The sequence below is a fragment of the Podarcis bocagei genome, assembly GCF_964188305.1.
Source record: "Podarcis bocagei genome assembly, chromosome: 6".
In the NCBI taxonomy this organism is placed as follows: Eukaryota; Metazoa; Chordata; class Lepidosauria; order Squamata; family Lacertidae; genus Podarcis; species Podarcis bocagei.
In genome coordinates this window covers 75,638,648-75,659,456 of record NC_138130.1, presented here as the reverse complement: position 1 = coordinate 75,659,456, position 20,809 = coordinate 75,638,648, and the positions used below count along the sequence as shown (strand labels likewise).

Sequence of the window (20,809 nt, the reverse complement as noted above, 5' to 3'; positions counted from 1 at the left end):
CCACATGCCTTTTCTAACATAGCCCAGTAGGTAGAGCATAAGACTCTTAATTTCATCATGGAATCCAAGGTAGTATTCATAGGGTTTTCAGAAAGTTTCCCATTCAAACACTGACCAGGCCCAGGCATGTGCCTTCAGACCATATCCTGTTAACTGTTTCCCATGCAAAGGAGTGCAGCAAATCATTAAAAAGGTAAGGTAGCATATTTCATTTAAAATGCAAATATTTTATCTTGGTGCTATAAATGTCTTGATAATAATGCAAAGCTCTTCCATGCTCTCTGAATCTATTTTCTTTATCTGGTAGGTAAAGTCCGTAGTTCATTTTGTTTCAGTTGGTTATACCGGAAGAAAGAACATTCTGCATGTTCAGTATTCTTAAAACATATTTTTCAAGGAAGTAGACAGGGCAGACTTAAACTTATCCTATTAATACATTTCTCCTATTCTTTGACACATAGGAAACCATCTCTACCAAATATTTCTATTAGGTTCGACTCGCTAATGGCTCCCTTGCCCTGGTTACTATGAAAGTTTGCTGTAGCCTTGAGTTGTGATGTTATTGCTGTTACTCAGTTCTATGAGCTGAAAAAAGAGTGCTTGTTATAATAAAAAGAGGCTCTAATTGTTGGGTCACGAGTTAGTGCAGTGCAGAGTGTTTCATTGTGAAATATTTCCAAATCTGGTTTTTGCTATGTAATTTTGGGTCAGATTAAGGGGACTGCTGGTAGAGCATATCCTTTGCATGCAAGAAGAGCCCCAGTTTCAGTTCCCAGCATTTGCACTTAAAAGGATCACATCAGACTGCAGCAGAGGAAGAGAAAAGAAGCAGGGATATCACATCAGTTCTTTTGAGGCACCAGCTGCCTTTGGTTCTCCCAGGTCCACCACTTTGCAGCAGCCATTTGAACAGGTTGTAGCAGAGAGAGAGGAGATGAGCAAGACTGTTTTGGGAGCTCTGCTGAGAAACCAGGTGCCTTTAGCTTTTCTCAAGCAGGCTGCAGCAAAGAGGAAGATAGGAGGCATGGAGTGGTTTGCTTTTCATTGAGCTATAAGCTGCTCTAGAGCTTTTTTGGCTAAAAAGCGGAATACAGATGTGTCAAAATGAATAGCCAGTGGTGTACATGCCTGAAAGACCCTGTAAAGCTGCCACCAGCCAGAGGAGACAGCATCAAGCCCTGTCAATGAATAGTTTGACTTGGGATAAGTCAGCTTCCTATGTTCATGCGACAAACTATTAATGTGTAATAGCAAGTATATACCAAAGGTACTTAGTGTTTATTTATTTCAGTTAATAACCAGTTGGGAAGGAGGGAAGAAAACGAAATATTATTTATTGATTTTGGAAGCTAGCACACCTTAACAGAAAGCTTTATGAGGAAGCTCAAATACAGTGGTACCTCTGGTTACGGATTTAATTCGTTTCGGGGTGCCATGCGCACCCTGAAAAATCCATAACTAGAGGTGCCACATCTGCAGAGCGCTTCTGCGCATGCATGAGTGGCGAAACCCTGAAGTATACACTTCCAGGTTTGCTGCGGCCGTAACCCAAATATTCCGTAACCTGGAGGTTATGCAACACGAGGTACCACTGCATATGAAATAAGAAAAAGGCCCATAACAAAAAATTGAGAGAAGCAGCATCAAATCATGTTAAAAGCAACAGGAAAAAGCAGCAGTGTTAGATGCTTTCCAGAATGCATTAAAGAAAGCACACAATGAATATTTCGAGGGAGAGCATTCCAGAGACAAGGTGCTAGGCCCAGTAAGTCCCTGTCCCTTCTTACCAACTACCCTCCATAGTCATTGGAATACTCTCAGCAGGACCCTGTGTATGGCCTCCGTGCCACTGTAAATTAGATATAGGAATGCTTTGCAGTGATGTGGAGATTATCTGTGGGGTAGTGGTGACCATATTCCATGCAGAAAAACAGCCTGCAGCACAGAGCATCTGTCATGTGGATGTAATTCCAAGGAGCCCCCACCTGGTGACCATTTTGTGTGCAATGAACATATGTGGTGGTTCTTACCTCCTGCTGTTTAAGATAGTTTCTCTGGGAAGGTGAAATTATGGGCAGCTAAGTACAGCAAAATTTGCACAGCCGCTTGAAACATAAGCACAGTCAGTGCACTGCATATATCCAAAGGGCAAATGATTATCAGTTCCTAGTTTAATAGGACAGATCTATCATGTATCATAAATATTGATGAAGAACGCATGATGCTGCAGGCGACACAAATATTAAACTATTTACAGTAGTTTTCAAAAAGATGTGCAAGTTTTAAAGGGCAGAATTTTCTTCCTTGTTACTATTGTCTCTGGCCATTAAGATTCCAGGTATCCACATGGTGATCATGTGAAGAAAGGAAATAGGTCTCATTTTGTAAATGAGGACCTGGAAGACATAAGGCACTTAGCTCTCTTTGGCAAACTTTTTACTCTGGAGTTGTCCTGTTCAAACCAATGGTACTCAATTCAGAATAAATAATAATAATAATAATAATAATAATAATAATAATAATAATAATAATAGATTCAGGATGGTGAATCACGAGTTTTCTTGAGGGAAGTGGGAAACTGGTTGGGGAGAATTTACCCCCAACCCTCAGGCATGCAAGGGCAATACTTTATATACACAATACTATTTTTCTGTTGACTGTAAAAGGGTTAGAATATATTGAAAAAGCATTTGTAAAATGAGCGCCTGCCCCAAAAAACAACAACCCAGCAGAGTGTGTGCTAAATTACTATAATCTGAAATTGAAGATTCAGAGACATCTCGACCATGTACGAAGGGGTATCTTTATGCTAAGCGACTCTTTCTGTGGCCTTGTGTATTACACATACATCTCACATATGTTTTTAAAACTGTCTCCAAAGCAAATACAGTACCTAGCGTTGAGCTGTTTTATGGCTTGTTGATTACTTTTACTTAATTAGGTATGAGCAAATTGGTCTAATGTTGAAGAACAAATCCCCTGAACCAGTGTGCAAACAGTGCAGATAAGTGGGGGAAGATAGGGCCTTCTAAAGCCGTCTGCTGTTTTAAAGGTAGATGAAATATTTAGTGGCACCAGCAGGAGAAAATGAAATATGAGATCTTGCATCCCAAGTTATTTGTGACCTGTTAAAAGACAAGCTGCAAAGCACCTTTACCAAATTAAAACTTTGAAGAAGGGCACAAATGGGAAATGTCAGCACAATGAAGGAGCGTGATTGCCCTCCTGTCTCTTATTGTTATGTGAATTGGAGCTGTGACTGCAGCACCATAGGTGATAGCAGAAGAAATGACATGATTCTGATTCTCTTTTTAGCATGTTGGAATCCCAAAGAGGGGAAACAATATCTGTCTTTCCCCTTTTCCTTTAGTTGTCATCCTGGAAAGCTATCTAGGTTAGCTTAGCCAGTGTGGTGTAGTGGTTAAGAGTGGTAGACTCGTAATCTGGTGAACCAGGTTCGCTTCCCCTTGGGCTAGTCACACTTCTTTGAAGTCTCTCAGCCTCACTCACCTCACAGAGTGTTTGTTGTGGGGGAGGAAGGGAAAGGAGATTGTTAGCTGCTTTGAGACTCCTTAAGGGAAGTGAAAGGCGGGATATCAAGTCCAAACTCCTCCTCCTCCTCCTCCTCCTCCTCTTCTTCTTCTAGAAACTCTGCTCTGCTCTGATTGTGTTTACTTTCTGTGGCCTCCATCTATGACACATTTATTTGGAAATAAATCTCATTATTACTGTTTGCAGGTAAGGGTACTTCCAACTGAGCATGTTGGTAGGAGACCATCAGTCTGAATCAAAGTACCAATTACTCATGAGCCACACATTTGGAAGTAGAGGTCACTATGCCAATCACTGCTAGTTTAGGTGGACCAATTGGATAAGCACAAAAGGTCATCGCCACCAGTGTGGTATAGTGGTTAGAGTGTTAGACTCTAGGGAAACCAGGGTTCAAATTACTGCTTGGCCACAAAGCTCACTGGGTGATGTTGGGCCAGTCACCATCTCTCAACCTAACCTCCCTCACAGAATTGTGAGGATAAAATGGATTTTGGGGTGGGGGTGGGGAGGAGAACCATGTAAGCTTCATAGAGCTCTTTGGAAGAAAGGTATAAATAATAACGTAATGATGGCCTCAAAACCGAACCATAAATTCTATCTTAATTTTGTCCATGAATGATTTGAGATGCATTTCCTGATTACCTGCTAGCACAGAGTGCTTCCAGACTCATGATTACTCTGAGAGTAGTTCTCATGTTTCTTCAGCATCCATGGCATAAAAATGCTGTCTCACATTTCTTTCCTATTTAATCTGGATTTGCCATTTTTCAGGAATATCTGAAAAGTACAAATACCCTATTGCCAGTGGCCTGAGCCATAGCTGAAAATGTACTGTATGTGCTTAGAAAGACAGTTTCCATAACTTTATTAGCTCCAAACAATAAGACAGCAATTGCAATAATGCCATGGTTGGACCAACATGTCATAAGATTCCAGACACAAGTCTTCTTACTTTTTAAAAACTTTTCTTCAGAACAATAGAAAAAAGTGGAATACATGTTGCCTTGTTAGTCTGATGTTAACCTGGTTGAGCATCATAAGTGCAAGAAGGACACAGATATAGGCAAAATGTTAATTAAATAGTTGGGCACCAAAATCTGAAGAAGGGTTGAAAATAATTAGAAAACCTGCTTCCATTCTTTCAAAGTCTGGTTGACCCAATAGTTGCTGGTATCTCACTGCCTGATATTCCTCTTTCTGTTTACACATGCTCTATAATAGTAAATAATAAATACTCAGAATGTCAAGGCTGTTAATTTAATTTTGTAGTGTTTATGTATATCATACACAAAGGGCCAAATTATATTTATACCCATACAAAAATTATTATTGAGGCATTGTAAGTTCAAAATCCACTTAGCCTAATATGAACTTTCATTTGGTAGCATTGGCTCTATTTCTAAGTTCTGAGGTTAAAAATATTTTCTCAAAACTCAGTTTCTCCTACTTTAGGTTCTTACTCATTCTTCCCTCCAGTGCTTTTTAAAGAACAATCATCAGTTTTTATTTCAGTGAAGTAAAACTTGACTCGCTTGTACTGTATATAAATTGTCTCCTAAGTTCGGAAATGTAATGATCCCAATCCAGCTAAAGTTAATTGTGCTCATGGCCCATTAATAACAATAGGATTTGTTAGCCATTACTCACTTTTTCCAGTGTTTCCATAGGATAGTCAAGACTAACTTTTACCTTATCAGGGTGGTATCAAACAAAGGGTAAAGATGAAATCTCAGCACCTAAATTCTCCAACGCTGTGTTCTCCTTTTGCTATGGATACTTTTATCTCATGCAGCCTAAGAATGTTTTCAATCTGCTTGGGAGGATGGGACTAACAGCCTTGCTCCTTGAGAATGTGAGAATCTTAAGTTGTTTACGGTATTATTATGTTTATGTTTACTTATACCCCGCTCTTTTCCCCTGACAGGCACTCAAGGCAGCTTAGCGCTAAAAATAATAATTAGAAAACAGTTAAACATTAATAGAATATATGAGATATTAAAACATATAGATCATTACAAGAAAAACATCACCGTACCAGCCCTTTCCTTAAAAACGGTCAGGGTACAATAGCATTTATTTGGACTCGCTGATGGTAGTCTGACTAACAATTCTGCGGATAGCTCAGCCCACACTGGGTAACTCATTGCTCATATTAATGGCACATACTAGGAACAGTAATTATATAAGGTCAGGTGGGTCCCTATGAGTTCCTCAGATTACCTATTCTGTGCTTGAAAGTGCCTTCCTACCGTTTGTGAAGGTGGTGCTGCAGAGCGGTGGAAGTCAGCCCAGCAGTTCATTCTGCTTGCAAACTACCCCACGGAATAAAGTGGTTGGTCCCTGTTGTCCCCAGTACAAGATCCCACCCGCAGCAGCAGCTTTTAGTGTCCTGCCCTACATTCTCCGTATCTCTGAGCACCTATGTATTGTGTACCCCCTTTGCATGATCTAAAACCAGTACCGTCTGCACAATTCTTCCAAAGCAGTTGACATTTAACCACTGTGCTTAGCCTATACTTATCCCTGTATTCAAGCAATTCTGAATTGTGACTGAACAATTGATACATTAAAAAAAAAAAAAATCCCCAAGTGGCCAGGTTTGGAGATGGGAAGGAGGAGGGCACGTTATCAATACTATCAAATCTTTCTATAGCTATCTGTCCTCTCCTGTCCCTTGCCTTGAACTTCACAAGTCATAGAATGGCAAAGTGGAACTTAAATACATTCATTGCTTGCGTGATTATTAGTGCTAAAGCAATTAAGTTAGTAGGCTGTTGAATTTGGACAGTTTGTTTTCCTACTGAAAACTGCATGAACCTCCCAGCATTGTTTGTTTTTATAGTTTCTTCCTTTCTCTGTCTCTCATATACACACGCTCTTTCTTTCCTTCTCTCTCTCTCCTCCCCCCCACTCTGAATTTCAGAGACGCCGTTTCGAGAGACACGGTTGCGTCTCTGGTGTTGTATAAAATGCTCGATCAAGAGGCAATAATGTACATTCCTCTGGCAGGACAGAATGGGCTTTGCTTTTTTTCTGTTTATTTATAAGACATTTCCTCTAAGTTAGTGGAAGTTTGATCGTTAAGAGGCTCCAGTGATTTTCCTTCCCACCTCTCCCCTCCCTAAGTTCTCTGCCTCAGCACTCCCTGTGGATCCTTGTGAACTCAAAAAGCTGAGGCAGGCGAAGCAGCCAAGCCTTGTCACTCTCAAGAGGCAGAGAGGCTCCTTCGTCATCACTTGGAACAGGAACTACAACCATGGTGGTGAGTGATGAGGATTCAGATATTGTGATGTGGTTGCAGCTATTGGTGCTTCCGAAGCAAAGCAGGAAATATAATATTTGTTTTGTTTTCTTATCACACTAGAGGCTGAAGATTTTAGCAGCTTTTACAGAGCTGAGAAAGCTTTACTCAACATTAATTGCTAGTGACAGACCAATCAATATTGTTTAGGTTGACTTTCGCTTGCAATGGTGGGTTTTCCTGCTGTCACCAGTGGGTGTCAGCCTTGGCAGTAGCTAACAAGGTGCTTGTAGGAGACACAAGTGTGCTGTTGGAAGGGGTCGGGAAGAAGAGAAAATGTTAAATCCTTCACTTGGATTCTTTGTCTGGCAACTTTTCATGCCTGTGTTTCTGAGCATTTACATTATGCTCTGAATACCTGATTGCCCAGCCAAGCAGAAAAGGAACTCTCCAGTGAATGCATAGTAAAAGAAAATGCTTCCATAAAAGCAACCTTTGGGAATAAGAGGAAAAAAGTAGATCGTTTATAGATCGGAGTTCCATTTTATTTTATTTTTTGCACATGAAGGGGTTTTTTTAAAAATAAAATAAAATAAAATTAACTCTTCACCCTTCTGTTCTTTTTCCTTATAAGATGATATGAATAATTCACACGTGAGGCTTTGTGGGAATCTTCTATGCAGATACATGCTTGGCACCTGTATTTCTCCCTGCAGGTTCAAAAGCAGATGGAGGAAGGGATTTTGAGTAGGAAAAGGTGAGAGGGTTGCACAGCCACTTCCCCTTTCGCCTGCTCATCCAATCAAATTTGCCGCCTTCCGTGCTTGCTTTCTTCTTCTTCTCCTTCTTCTTAAACACACACATTTTGAGTCTGATACATGTGCTGGTTTTGCAACATCTAGTTTGGCCCATAAAAACATGTTCAGACCTATAAACGTTGTGAAAACTTACAGAGACATAGCCAAACCTTAAAAAATAAAATACATGGAGTGATTTAATTAAAATGCTTATTCAGGGGCCAAGCAATTAAAAAATACCTATTGCTACATAGAAAGCTGCCTTATGTCAGCTAGTCCAGCTAGCTCAGCATTGTTTACTCTGACTGGCAGCAGACCTACAGGATTTTTTCTCATTCCTGCCTGGAAATTGAAACTGGAACCCTCTGCATGCAAAGCAAATTCACATCAGTGTTTGCAAATGTGGAACAGGCAGGACAAATTTCATGTTCTATTTAGCTAAGAGGGGGGAAATACAGTTGAAAGGGAACACCTGCAGTCTTTAAATATTTTTAAATATATATTTTAATCCCCTTGAACTAATGAGACAGAGTAGACTGTACTAGCTAGGCGAATGAATGGTCTTATTCTAAATATGAAGCACTTCTTCTGTCTGGGAAATACTTCTGAATGGATCTTTTTCCTGGAAATCATTCCACACCATGATGTCTACAAAATGCACTCAGAGACTAGGCAGTACCACCTAAATTCAAAAACAGTTATTAGTTAATATATGTAAAACCTATCACCTATACAGTATGGTTTTGCTATGTAAAAATATTATAGATGTCACCAGTGCTTTCTTTTTCTGGGGGTACGCAGGGGTACGCATACCCCTAAACATTTTGTGAATCTAAGTTTGGCCTCATTGAGGGGCAGTATTTCAATATGAGTAGGAAAATGAGAGTATCCCCTAAACATTTTTTTAAGGGGGGAAAAGCAATGGATGTCACTCAGCACAATGAGTGTAACTGCTTCTTAATGTGGGTTATGCCCTAATTGCCACCAAGAAAATAGTAAACTAATTGTAAGTAGTATATACCATTTTTATTGATGTGAACTGTAACCAGTATACAAATGCTAATTTTATGGAAATTCTGAGTTCCACAGCTAAATAATGCTTTGTGAATGATGAAAGAGGCTCTTGAGAGAGTTCAAGGGTTTCTCCACTCATGCCGAAAAGTGTATACATCAGATAGTGGAAACAGTACGGTACATATTTTCTGGCAAATGACACATGGTTTATTTCCAATAGGAATCAGTAGAGTTTTGGGGATTTTTATAATGATTTATGACCTCCTGTCTTTTAGCATTGTGCTATCTGTAGGTGAAGACACACAAAACATGTTAGGTATACAGATTTGGTGTTAACTCTCATTCACTGCCTTGAAACAAATGCCCTGAAATGAAGTGAATATGTGCTCCTCCAAAACACTTCCATCAAACTGAAAGTGTTGCTTCTCTCTTTCCCTAAGTTATTAATGAGCATGGAAACAAGTAGCATTGAATCTACATCATGAAAATAGGCTATTATTGTGCTATCTTCTTCAACCACCTGAGGTTTACTGTTTCTCCCTGCCATTTTTGTAGCCACTGAGCCCAGAAAGGTAGTATCCCCCCCAAATTTTTCAAATATATTTCATATTATTCTAATGGAAAGTGCTTAGCCTGCCCATAATTTTTTTAGAAACCAAACAAAATTGTGATTTTTTATGAGTAGTGCAATTTGATAGTTTGCTCCCATCAAAAGATTTGGGGGAAGTTAATTCAAAGGCAGGTTTCGGTCTGCCATCTTTATTCATATTGGTGTCTGGCATCCCAACAGTGATGAAGACCACTGCTCTCACCTTGGGAACCCTCATGCTGAGTTTAGCAACAGTCTTTCAAGAGGCCACCAAACCTATCCCCCTATGCCGTCAGACCAAGTCACATTTCTGCCATCATTTGGTTCACAACGGGTGGGGTTTGGCATGAGAGAATAGCAAGTGTGGTGGTAAGATTCAAGGACAATCCCCCCAAAATAAAAATAAAAACATTTCATTGTAGTATAGTATCAAAACTAAAGTAGTAGTGTTCTGTGTTACAAAACAAACATTTCTTTTTGTTTTCCAACGTATTTCTTATCAATAAAAAATTCAGTGTGATGCAAGCAAATTTTAATTCCCAGAGAGAAAAAGTTTGGTCTAAACCTCTTCACAGGGTCACTATCTATTTACTTATTAAAAGGTATACACGACTTTATTGTAAATAAACTTCAAAGTAGTTTACAAAAAGATAAAACAATAAAAGTGAGAAAACATACAAAAGTTAAAATACTAACACAGATTAACAACCTTCTCAGCATCTGGGTAGGCTTGTCTGAACAAGAAGGGCTTTAGCAAGCACTAAAGTCCCAAAATGCAGGTGCTGCCACAATAAACAATCAATTTCTTACAAATGCAGACTGTGGCACCTGTAGCAGTGCCAATTCCACCAATCAAAGCATTGAGTGAGAACATGTGGGGTAAGGCAAGTTGACTGGTCTCAAGTTGTTACGGGAATTGTGAGGATTAAAAGGGGAGGAGACCATGTATACTGTCTTGAGGAACAGGTGGGAGATAAAACCTATTATGTCAGCTTGGGCAAGTATATGGTGGTGAAACTGTTTTGCTCTTTTTATCTTCTTTTGTGTAGTCATATCTTTATTGTGTGTGTGTTTTAACAAGCTTAACTTCTTCCATTAAATTCTGGTGTGTATGCGGGGATTCTTTTTTCTTTTTTAAGATCAGCCTTACGTGCGGAATCATAAGCTGCCTTGAAACTCCCCTGAGTTCAGGGGAGATCCTCATAATGCTTTAATGATTGGTACGATAAAATAGGCTAATAAATGCATCTAATAAGATACCCCCATAGATGTATTATTTGCTTTTATTTTCCTCTCTGCATGGATTTTCTAGGATTTTCTATTATGATCCCATGCTAGCGTGGGGTAACGCTGCTGGCAAAACAAAGTCAGTGCAAATTACAGAGGAGCTGTGTTGCTGAAGGGTTGTGGCAGTATACTTCAGGGCACATGTCTCGAGTTCACTAAAACATGGGTATCATGCATGCCGTACGTCATTAGATGTGCTTTCCAGGAAATAAGAAGCATAATCATATGTTGGGGGAGAACGTTCTTGCGATACACTCTGCCTTAGCAAACTGTCATGCAATTTCTCCCGGCCGTGTATATTACACAGTAAAGAACGGGAACCCTGCTGCATATCAGAAGGTTGTAATTTCATTTAGGTATTCTATGGGCACGGTAAACTGCGAGAGCACAGCTCAAGTGGCTATTTAAATCATAGGAGTTTTAAGCTGAAAATACCGCCTTGCAGTAATTGCCCTTTTCTTCAGGGTTGCATTGCCCATAGGCATGCACTTAAAGTTTTACGCTGTCTTCCTACAAATAATAAATGGCTTTAGTAGGCAGAGTGGGGTGATTCTCCAAAATGCCACCCATACAAACAGGGTGAAGGAAGCAATCATTAAAAAAGGTGGGACTTGGGGTGCTTTCAGATGGGGTCTTAATTGGCAAATAGTGCAACAAGTTGATGGTAATAGATTTGTTTGCTTTTTTTGAAGAACTTGCTGGATTTCCATTGGAAACAGGCTGCCATTTCATTCCCAATGACATCATATAGGTGCTGCCAAAAGCTTGCAGGCATGAGGAGCGCTGATCCCGCAATAAACACCTACCTGGAAATAGCCTAATAAAGCAAATCTTCATGCACAATCTGAAATCCTGACAAAAGAAGTTTGCGTTAAGGAAAGGAACTTGCTATTATTGGTTCTTCTTGGGGAAAGTGCTAACATCCAAGGCACCTTTTCTGTTTGTAAGTTACAGATATATAACCTATCCAATGAGTAGATAGATGCCATTAACTGATCCACGTGTAAGGTTTCTTCTCCTTCAATCCATCATTTGGAGGACTGGGAGCACACATTCCCCCTGCTCTCACACCACACACTTAGTTTAACTTCCTGGTTTGATTAGTATAACATCCAAACTGGAAAAATGTGGTTTGCACAAAGACTACAGCCCATAACCATAGTGGGAGTGTGTGAACGCAGAGCTATTTTCTGATCCTCCAAAACATAGTTTTATGGCAGCCTTCATATCCATCCATACATTTACCATCTTGTGGTACAAAATGATTTAGCTGTTAAGTCCTGCTGTGTTTTCCTGTGACTCAATGATTAATATAAGCTGTGACCAGTGTATGGTCCAGTTTATGAGTATTGTGACCAGAGCTTAGCTCTTAAAAATGAAATGTGCCTATTTTCCCAGTTCAGAAAGGCTGAACTTGGAACTCTGTGGGGGTTGTTGACCCCGGATTGCCTGTTATTCCCACACCTCATGTGGCAATTGTGAAGCTCTTTTTGGTTTATCATCTCATCTATTTTTATGCTTCTGAAGGGGATTGGGGAGTGGAATCTGAGAGTGGGCCAAGAACCCAAGCAACTGGTGTGGAGACCTCTGGTCCTGGGGTACAGATGTTTGTGACCAATAGCTTCTTGTAGTAGCTAGAAGTACAAATATCTGCTGGGGTGTTTTGTTCCACCTGCTCCTCCTCAGAAGACAAGCCTAAAGCTTGATAAAGTGTTACCCTCTGTGTATTAAGCACCTCCTGTAAGGTTCTGGATTGCTTTCAAAAGAGAGCGTCTTGTGCTCCCTATTATGCTACTGGTTCAGCCCTCTGTTGTTAGAGTTCCTTAGATTCAGCGCCATGCTATTTGATTGGTATCTTTCCAACAGTGATATGTGTTCTACTTGTACCATGTGGAAAAATGAATAAAATATCTAAATGTTAAAAGACAGTTTATAAACACCATATGCACACGCACACCGTGGAAAAGAAAACTTTTCACTGAAAATATCTTAATTAGATAATTCTCCTGTTTGCATGTGTAAAAGACTGGAGAACTGCACCTTAGTTTCTCTCTCTCTCTCTCTCTCTCTGTGTGTGTGTGTGTGTGTGTGTGTTTTAAAAAAATTAGGCTATAGAGCTAATAGAAACTAATTTTCAAGCATGTGTAAGATTGTAATGCATAAGATGGAGCTAACATGTCCTTTATTGTTCCAGATGGGAGCAATGGGTAGAACTCTTTGGGGAACTAGATTTCTACTGAACATTAGGAGAAACTTCCTAATGACAAGAACTGCTTGACAATAGCTGGTTCAGAAGTAGGGATACTGGAGAAAATAAATTAAGTTTGCATTTAAATGCAAACCTACCTAACTTGCTCCTTCTGAAATAATGTGTGAAATGAAACAGTCATCCTTCCAAATTCATATTTCTTTGAAAGTTGCAGTGTGGTTCTCCAGCCACATTATGGGTACAAAAATGCATATTAAATGCTTACATTCATGAAAATATCATGAAGGTGTATTTTATTAGAGAGACTAGCTCTGCAAAATTCTGTATATTGAGCAAAACTGCATACAGATATGTGTAAGGAAAAATTCAGACTAAAATGCTAAGGAATTTTATGATTTTGAAAAAAAATTATAGAAAACTGAGGTGGAAACATGGTGAACTGTACTTAAGATTGGAAAAATGAGAAAATGAAAGAAACCAAAATTGACAGATTTACCCATCGTTGTTCAGGAGTTCTCTTTTGCAGGAGCAGATGCTTGGTAGCTTCTGTCTGGGATGCTGCAGTGGCAATCTACATTGCAGATCCTGCAGCCAAGAAAGGGTTTGAGTAGATGACCTGCATGATGCCTTCCAATTATATTATAAAGTTCTGTAATTTATTATTTACTCTGGATTCCAGTGAAATTGTAATTGGTGTGAAATGTTTTTAGTTGCAGAAGAAATCCAAAAGGCTTGCTTGTTTCAGTGCATTTGCTGTGTGGCTATATGAAGGCACTTAACTTTTTGTTGCCTTGATTTAATCTCTTTATAGGAACTGTAATGTTAATGAGATATCACACTAGGAGAGGTGAGAGTGAATTTCAGATATGCAGTGTGTTTGTATGTAGACACGCAAAAGAAAAATTACTTTCCCTGTGGTGACATTTCCAGGCTGTGCCACCAAGAAATATAACTACTATCCAGATATCTACCCTGATCATTATATCCTGTTGTTATATAACATTATGAGCAAACGGAGTCGTTGACGGTAGTAGTACATTCAATTTTTAAGATATCCTTTGTGTCTTCAAGCTTGCTAAGCAAACTAAGGTACAGGAGCACTTTTCTTTTTTGTGTTGCCTCTGTGTTCATCCTCTTTCTGAGATGCTGTGTGCTCTAGGGCAGGGCTCAATTAAGTGAACAGTACTTATCTGTTGGTTGGGAAACTAAAGCTGTAAACAAGGGTATAATAATAAAAATTAGAGTAAGTAAGGGTCAGGGCAGGTTGTTGCAGAACCAGAATGTTTTTATATTTTGGAGAAAATGATATATTTATCCTTGAGCAGTATAGGGCAAGATGCTTTATAGTGAGATAAGGAGCCGTTGACTTGTGATCAAGCAAATCTGGTGTAAAGAAAATGTTAGCTTAAAAATGAGGCATATCTCTTGCACCCAGTGCTGAATATGATGGGTGGAATTCAACATTATACTGTTACATGCCACCACCGCCCCAGTCTTCACAGCACTGTGGGATTCCAGTCACTCCAGTAGCTTACCCGGGATCTGTGTTTCCTTTTGGACAATGAGGCACAGTGGAGACTAGGGTGTCTTTATAATATATGGTTTATTTACACATATATACAACATGAGCCTATGATGGAGCAGTTCAAAGCATTACACTCTCTCCCATTGCTGCAGACTCTGATTCAAACTGTCAGCCCACATCGTGCTCTGTTCCCCTCTCTCCAGCTTGATGTGTTTTAACAGACTGACTATTTTTCTCTAGCTTACATCATCCCCAACTGAAATCCTGAAAAATTCCTTCCTAGAAACTCTACCCATATGAAACTCTCAGCGCGGGGCTTCACCCATATGCTGACTGGCAGAGACCCCATCACCTGCCTTTGTTCTCCTTGATGGTTCTTCTCCCAGGTGATTTCCTGAGTACTGAAAAACTGATTTGGTCCTGTATTTTAACACTGCCAAATCCAGCACCTGGCAGCCCATTTCAATACTCCAAGCATTGATTAAGCTAAAACACCCACTAGACCTAGGAATTCCGGGTAGTCAAGGCACCTACAAACTCATAACAGTATGATGGATGAATTTTCCATCAATGCAAGCACTGTGGCTTGCCAGACAGAATGGTCATGCCCCTCAACCCCCATGCACAGTTGTAGCAGTTCTCCCAACCTCCCCATAGCCAATTTCAGGGTGCATGGGGGGCAGGAGAGGATGGGAAAGCCCCGTTGTGCAAGTGGAATTCCTTGTGCAGGGATTCTGCTGACGGGGCTTGTTAGGTGGATCCTGCCCAGCGAATTGACAGATGACAGATGGCATTTTAAGCTCCTGCTCATTCCTCTAATGTCCCACACCCTTTTTCCTTTTCTACATCTCACATGTCACTTTCCAGCTCTATAAATGCTCGGCTTCCCATTCATTTGCCCAGGTAGACCCTATTTACCATCTTCAATCTCTGCTGCACAACATTCATATATGGTACAATCATTGTTTGATCTCTATGTCATCACATGTAAAACTTTCAGTCCTTCAGGGCCATGACAAGCCAGGTGGAGATTTGCATAGCTGATTTGGAGACCCTTATAAAAGTATATTTGAAGATGTGAGAAAAGTATAAATGACTTTTAAAAATGAAGGAGCCGTAGGTTTAGGAGGCCAAACACCAAGTCTGGTCTAGAAAAAGAAGGCTTGCAGCAAACTAATAATAATTAGTTTGAAGAAAATTTGAAACTCCAAGCCTATATAATAAATTTTCCCTAGACCTTAGTGACTACGTGCTGACGTGCCTTTAGCACAGGGGTAACTAGCTTGGTGCTCTTCAGATATTATGGGCTGCAATTCCCTTCAGCTCCAGCCAGCATGGCTGGTGTCATATGCAGGCCATTGTTATTCCCACTTTACAGATGGGAATTGTAAGGCTTAGAAGCAATAATATGCAAACACCATTTGCCGAACTAGTGTTTAAACAGTTCCTTCCCTTGAGAAATCACCCATACCTTTCTCACTTCACTGCAGTATTTAAGTTATGTAGCAGAAAACAATTGTACAAATTTATCTGAGAATGAGTGCCTTTTCATATAGACTCTTTATAGTCTAAAAAAGAGTGGAATATTAGTTTTGCTGGATCCGTTTAAGAGTGGCCCGATATCCTCTTTCCCACAGTGGCCAACCAGAAGCATCTGGAACAGCCAGGAACAGGGCATGTAGGTAACAGCACTCAGCTTGCTTCTAGTATCCAGGCTACCTAGAATTCATTATCATGGTTGGTAACTCTTGGTGGAACTTCATAAACTTGTCTAAAACGCTTTTAAAGCTATCTGAGCCTCCTCCACATTTTGTGATGGTGAGTTCCACCAATTATTTTGCACTGTAGTTTTATGAAAACAAAGTGAGGTACAGTTTAGTGGAGTGGGGGTTAAACCCCGAACAATTTCTGTAGGCCAGTATATAGACATACAATGTACGCCTGCTATTTGTTATGTGTGGGTGACTCCCATTGATGACTGCAGGACTTAGTAAATGATTAGATAAAAAATTGCAGCCAAAAACAGTAGGTCATAGTGACATTAAAATCCATGATTTTGTAGTGAAGCATAGGGGTGGGGGAAGTGCTATTTTGCAAGCTGAATGTCATATTTTTCTTCTATTAACCGAGACTTTAAAAAAAATAATCTTTTTTTAAAAAAAGGAAAACACCCTGAAAACACATTAGTAATCCAGAGTGTTTAAAATGAAAACAAAGTGACTAACAAAATTAAATACTGTACATGTGTGCATTCTCTCTAATAAGCATCCCTGAGAATATAAACTGTTCTGATGTGTATGGTAGATATTCTATCCTTCTATCTATCTATATATATGCAGTAATAAATAATACTAGACCCAGTCAAAATATTCCTAATCAAAATAGGCACAGACTTTGCTGGGATCTGCAGCTGAATTTTGCTGCCAAGTCTCAGTTTAATAGAAGAAGCATTTCTCGTGAAAGCAGTCTGTTCATGTCTCCTTTAAAACTACAGAAGAGATCCCATTTTCTCTCCCCCCCCCCTCCACTCTAGCAGTGGGCAGCCCTTCAAACTTTTGATCATCCCGACTTTGTACATTTCACGACTGAACTCAGCTATGCCAAACATCCTCTTAGGAAGTTGACATTTGTGCCGTTTCTCAAAAAAGGGGGAAGAATGAATCCCAACTGTTTCCTCTTGCCCTTTTGATTGAGAGAGCAGTAAGTCAGCAGGAGAGGTGCAGCTTTTAACAAGGAGGGGTGTGCAGAAGCTGATTCCAATCCTTCTACAGGCAGAGCAGAAAAGAAAGAGGAAGAGACTGATGTGAAGCAACACTAATCAGAGCTGATTATGGGGCATGAATGGGCTCATTGATGAGGGCAGACACAACAAAGAGATTAGGCTGGAGAAGGGAAAATCCTGCACTGGGGTGAAGGAAGTTGGTTTTACGACCCTTTGAAATGTGACTTGTACTATTCTGTAGCTGTTTCTTTTTCTGTTGCTCTGTGCACAGATAATGGGAACTATCCTAAGCTGCAGTACTCCCTGATATTTGCTTAAAGAGAGCACTGTCTGTCCTCCCAGTCTTATGACACCACAAAATCTGTAGAAGCTTTTAGCAAACACGATGCTGGGGTAGGGCGTCTTAGTGCTGTTGTATGGTGGCATTGTTAACTGGGAGTAGAGGAAAGGACCCATGCTAGTTACACTAAGGGTAAAGGTAGCCATGTTGACCCATTTTTATTTTTATTTTAAATCTAACAGCCATATTAGGGTGGTGCCTTTATTAGGCCAATCAAAAATGTCATGAAATAGTGTGCAGCTCACAAGTTCCGCAAACCTTAGCAAATCTCACAAACTATCTTTGTCAATAAGATAGCTTGACAATACGGGCTTTATTGAATTATATCTACAATACATTTTTTGTCTTTAAAACTAACATCAGTAGGAGTCACCAAATCATATGGTGCCCAAAGAACACAGAAGTGAATCTATGTGGATTTTATTTTTTTCCATGGGGAAGCAGATCCTTCTTGCCTTGATGGCACTTATTACGACATCACACTCCATGTAAACATTTACAGTATACAAACAGAGAAAACATCTATTCCATTTGTGCAACTATATAATTGCTGGGTATAAACTGTTCACAGCTGGCAGCGTGTCTAACCGAACTTGTATCCTCCCTTAGAATGTAGGTTACATTTAGCACCATTGTACAGCAGGGTCAGTAGAAATTGCTCTTCACAGCTGTTTAGTTTTCAGGATAGTTCTTTCATTTTATTTCAAGAAACATTTTGAGTTTTCCCAGACCTCTGTTCAAGTCTTCCCGGGGTAGATGCATAATTCCTGGTACTATCAAGTGACTTTTCCCAGAAGAGTGTAATAGTGTAAAAATTGAGCAGTTGTTGAATATCTCTTCTTAAATTCTGCTAGATGTGTAACCCTGTTCAGTCAAAATGTAGGGTGGAGTCATGCCATGACATATTACAATTTTCCTTCATACAGAAAGCACTCCTGTTTATAATAGTGCATGTATTATCAAGTGTGTCTTGATTTCAGTAAGGCTTTTGACAGAGTCCCCCATGATAGTCTTATGAAGAAGCTCATAAATTGTGGGCTGGACAAAGTAATTATTTGGTGGATTTGTAGCTGGTTGACTGACTGAATGCAAAGAGTGCTCACTAATGGTTCCTCATCATCGTGGAAAAAAGTGAGAAATGGGGTGCCACAGGTTCTGTCCTGGGCCTGTTGTTCAACTAAACGACTTGGATTAAGGAATTGAGGGGATACTCGTCAGATTTATAGATAACAACAAACTGGGAGTTGTAACTACAGTAATGCTACAGAAGACAGAATCAGGATTCAAGATGACCTTAATAGATAGAGAACTGGGGCAAATCTAACAAAATGAAGTACTATAGAGACAAATGTAAGGTTCTACACGTAAGCAGGAATAACCAGGTACACAAAGATAAGATGGGGGACACCTTGCTTGCTAGTAGTATTTGTGAAAAAGATCCAGAGTTATTGGTAGACCACAAGCTTAACATGAGTCAACAGTGTGATGGAACAGCAAAAATCCCCAATGTTATTAACCGTGCATAGGCTGCACCAACAGAAGTATATTGTCACGATCATCATCCTGCTCTATTCTGCCTTGATCAGACCACGCCTGGAGTGCTGTGTCTAGTTCTGGACACCACAATTTAAGAAGGGTATTGACACGTTGGAAGGTTTACAGAGGAGAGCGACCAAGATGACAAAATGCCTTGAAACCAAGTCTTATGGGGAGCAGTTGAGGGAGCAGAGTCTGTTTAGCGTAGAAGAGACTGAGAGGAGGATGGAGCAAGCTTATTTTCTCCTGCTCTGGAGGGTAGGACTCAAACCAATGGCTTCAAGTTACAAGAAAGGAGATTCTGACTAAAAATACAGAAAAACTTTCTGACTGTAAGAATTGTTCGACAGGGGAATGGTCTCCTGCAGGAGGTTGTGGACTGTCCTTCTTTGGAGGTTTCAAAGCAGAGGTTGGATGGTCATCTGTCAGGGATGCTTTAGCTGATATTCTTGCATAGCAGGGGCTTGGGCAAGATTACCTTTGGAGTCATTTTCAGTGCTACAGTTCTACAAATAAATGATTGTATGTGCTGGAAGCTGGCATTTTGTGTATTTGCAACAGTATATATTGCCTCCCAAAGTGGCTTACTCACATCAAAAGAATGAAAGAGAAGAAGAGAGAGTGTTGTTGCCTTTTGACTTTAGATATGCCCTTTGACTTTAGATATTCAAGGCATACAACAGATGGGCAAAGGGGGAATGGAAAATAAGGAAATCTAGTTTAACAATACCAATACAAACTGATAAGTTGTAAAGTGACTAATAGATGGGGGCAAGATGAGGTTTCCCTTGCTGGTCCTTAGTGATTAATGGCCAAGTTCAGAGTGTGTTTCCATTTTGCTCTGCAGAATGATCCCCCACACATACTGTTGACATCTGTCTGTCTCTAGAGCCAATGGAGTGCTCCTCCAGGGGAGAGGTCCACTTTGTAAGCAGCACTGAAATGACCTCCTTGGGGGCAAACCTGGGCAGTGTGCATGGAGGTCCTGGGCTGCCGAGATAATAAGACCCTCTTCTCAGCTTCCCTGATGTGGTCCAAAGGAAAGCAGAGCAATACGTTTGGCACCAGCTTGGCTGCAGGAGTTGCCGGGAGGAGGCATAGAAGGCACCCTCCAACTGTCTTAGAGACTCCACTCTGGATTTGCGTAGTGTTTACTCCTTGGCCTTTTCTCTCTCCCAAAGATATCCTGCAAAGCAGTGGAGGTTTAACATCAGAGTTTTCCTTCTCCTAGATGGGCTACGTTCCCAGGTTGACAAGCAATTCCCTCTACAGCACATGCAGAAACCACCTTCTTGACCATGGAATCCACTTCCTTCTCCTAAATGGAGAGGTCCTTTTCCTAAATGGGCTATCTTCCTAGCTTGATGAGCCCTAACTGCCCCTCACTTCCTTCTACAGCACGTACAGAAACCTTCTTGACCATTGGACCCACTATTGGTCTTGTCCACTCAATCCCCCAGAGTTTATCTTTGTATGCAGAGGAAGTCCCTAATCCGCTGAGGGTTTGAGACCCACTGGCTGCCCTCATCTAGTTTAACTGGCCAATCAAGGCCATTCCCAAGGTGCAGCTGCTGTTGCATGTTGACAGCTTCTAGGAGCCACATGTGAGAGCTGAGTGCAGGGTGGGGGATCAAAGGTGGACAAAGTACCCCTGAAAGAGCACAGCGTGTCCCCCACCAGAGGTACTTCCCTTCCCCTAACACCCCCCCACACACATTCTCAGTCTGTATCGCCTTAATAAAAATAGTGAGTTTGGGTCAAAGTTTTGCAAAATGATAAAGACCACTTGAGTAAGGATTCAGGGGGGATTATTTTGAATTTTTCTTTCCTACTATCAAACACACATGCACATGCACGTGCACACCCACATACACCCACCCACAGAGTTTCATGAAAATTCATTAATCTGTGACATTTAAAGATTCTGTCTGATAGGTGTCTGGAGCAGAGGTCGGCTGCGTACATCAATAGTTTCTTAGAGTCTGGCACTCTGTCAA

At 40.4% G+C, this 20,809-nt stretch overlaps 1 protein-coding gene across 18 annotated transcripts in view; it reads left to right on the top strand.

The window, feature by feature from the left end:
- The window catches only part of ZBTB20 (zinc finger and BTB domain containing 20), a 487,687-nt gene that overhangs the window by 287,196 nt on the left and 179,682 nt on the right, over positions 1 to 20,809 (top strand). The window contains exon 6 of one of the 18 annotated variants that reach the window (XM_081197912.1): positions 6,679 to 6,814. The exons of the other annotated variants lie outside the window; for them this stretch is intronic. The gene's annotated coding sequence lies outside the window, so the exon portion shown is untranslated. The remainder of the gene's footprint in view (positions 1 to 6,678; positions 6,815 to 20,809) is intronic. 18 annotated transcript variants of the gene reach the window in all.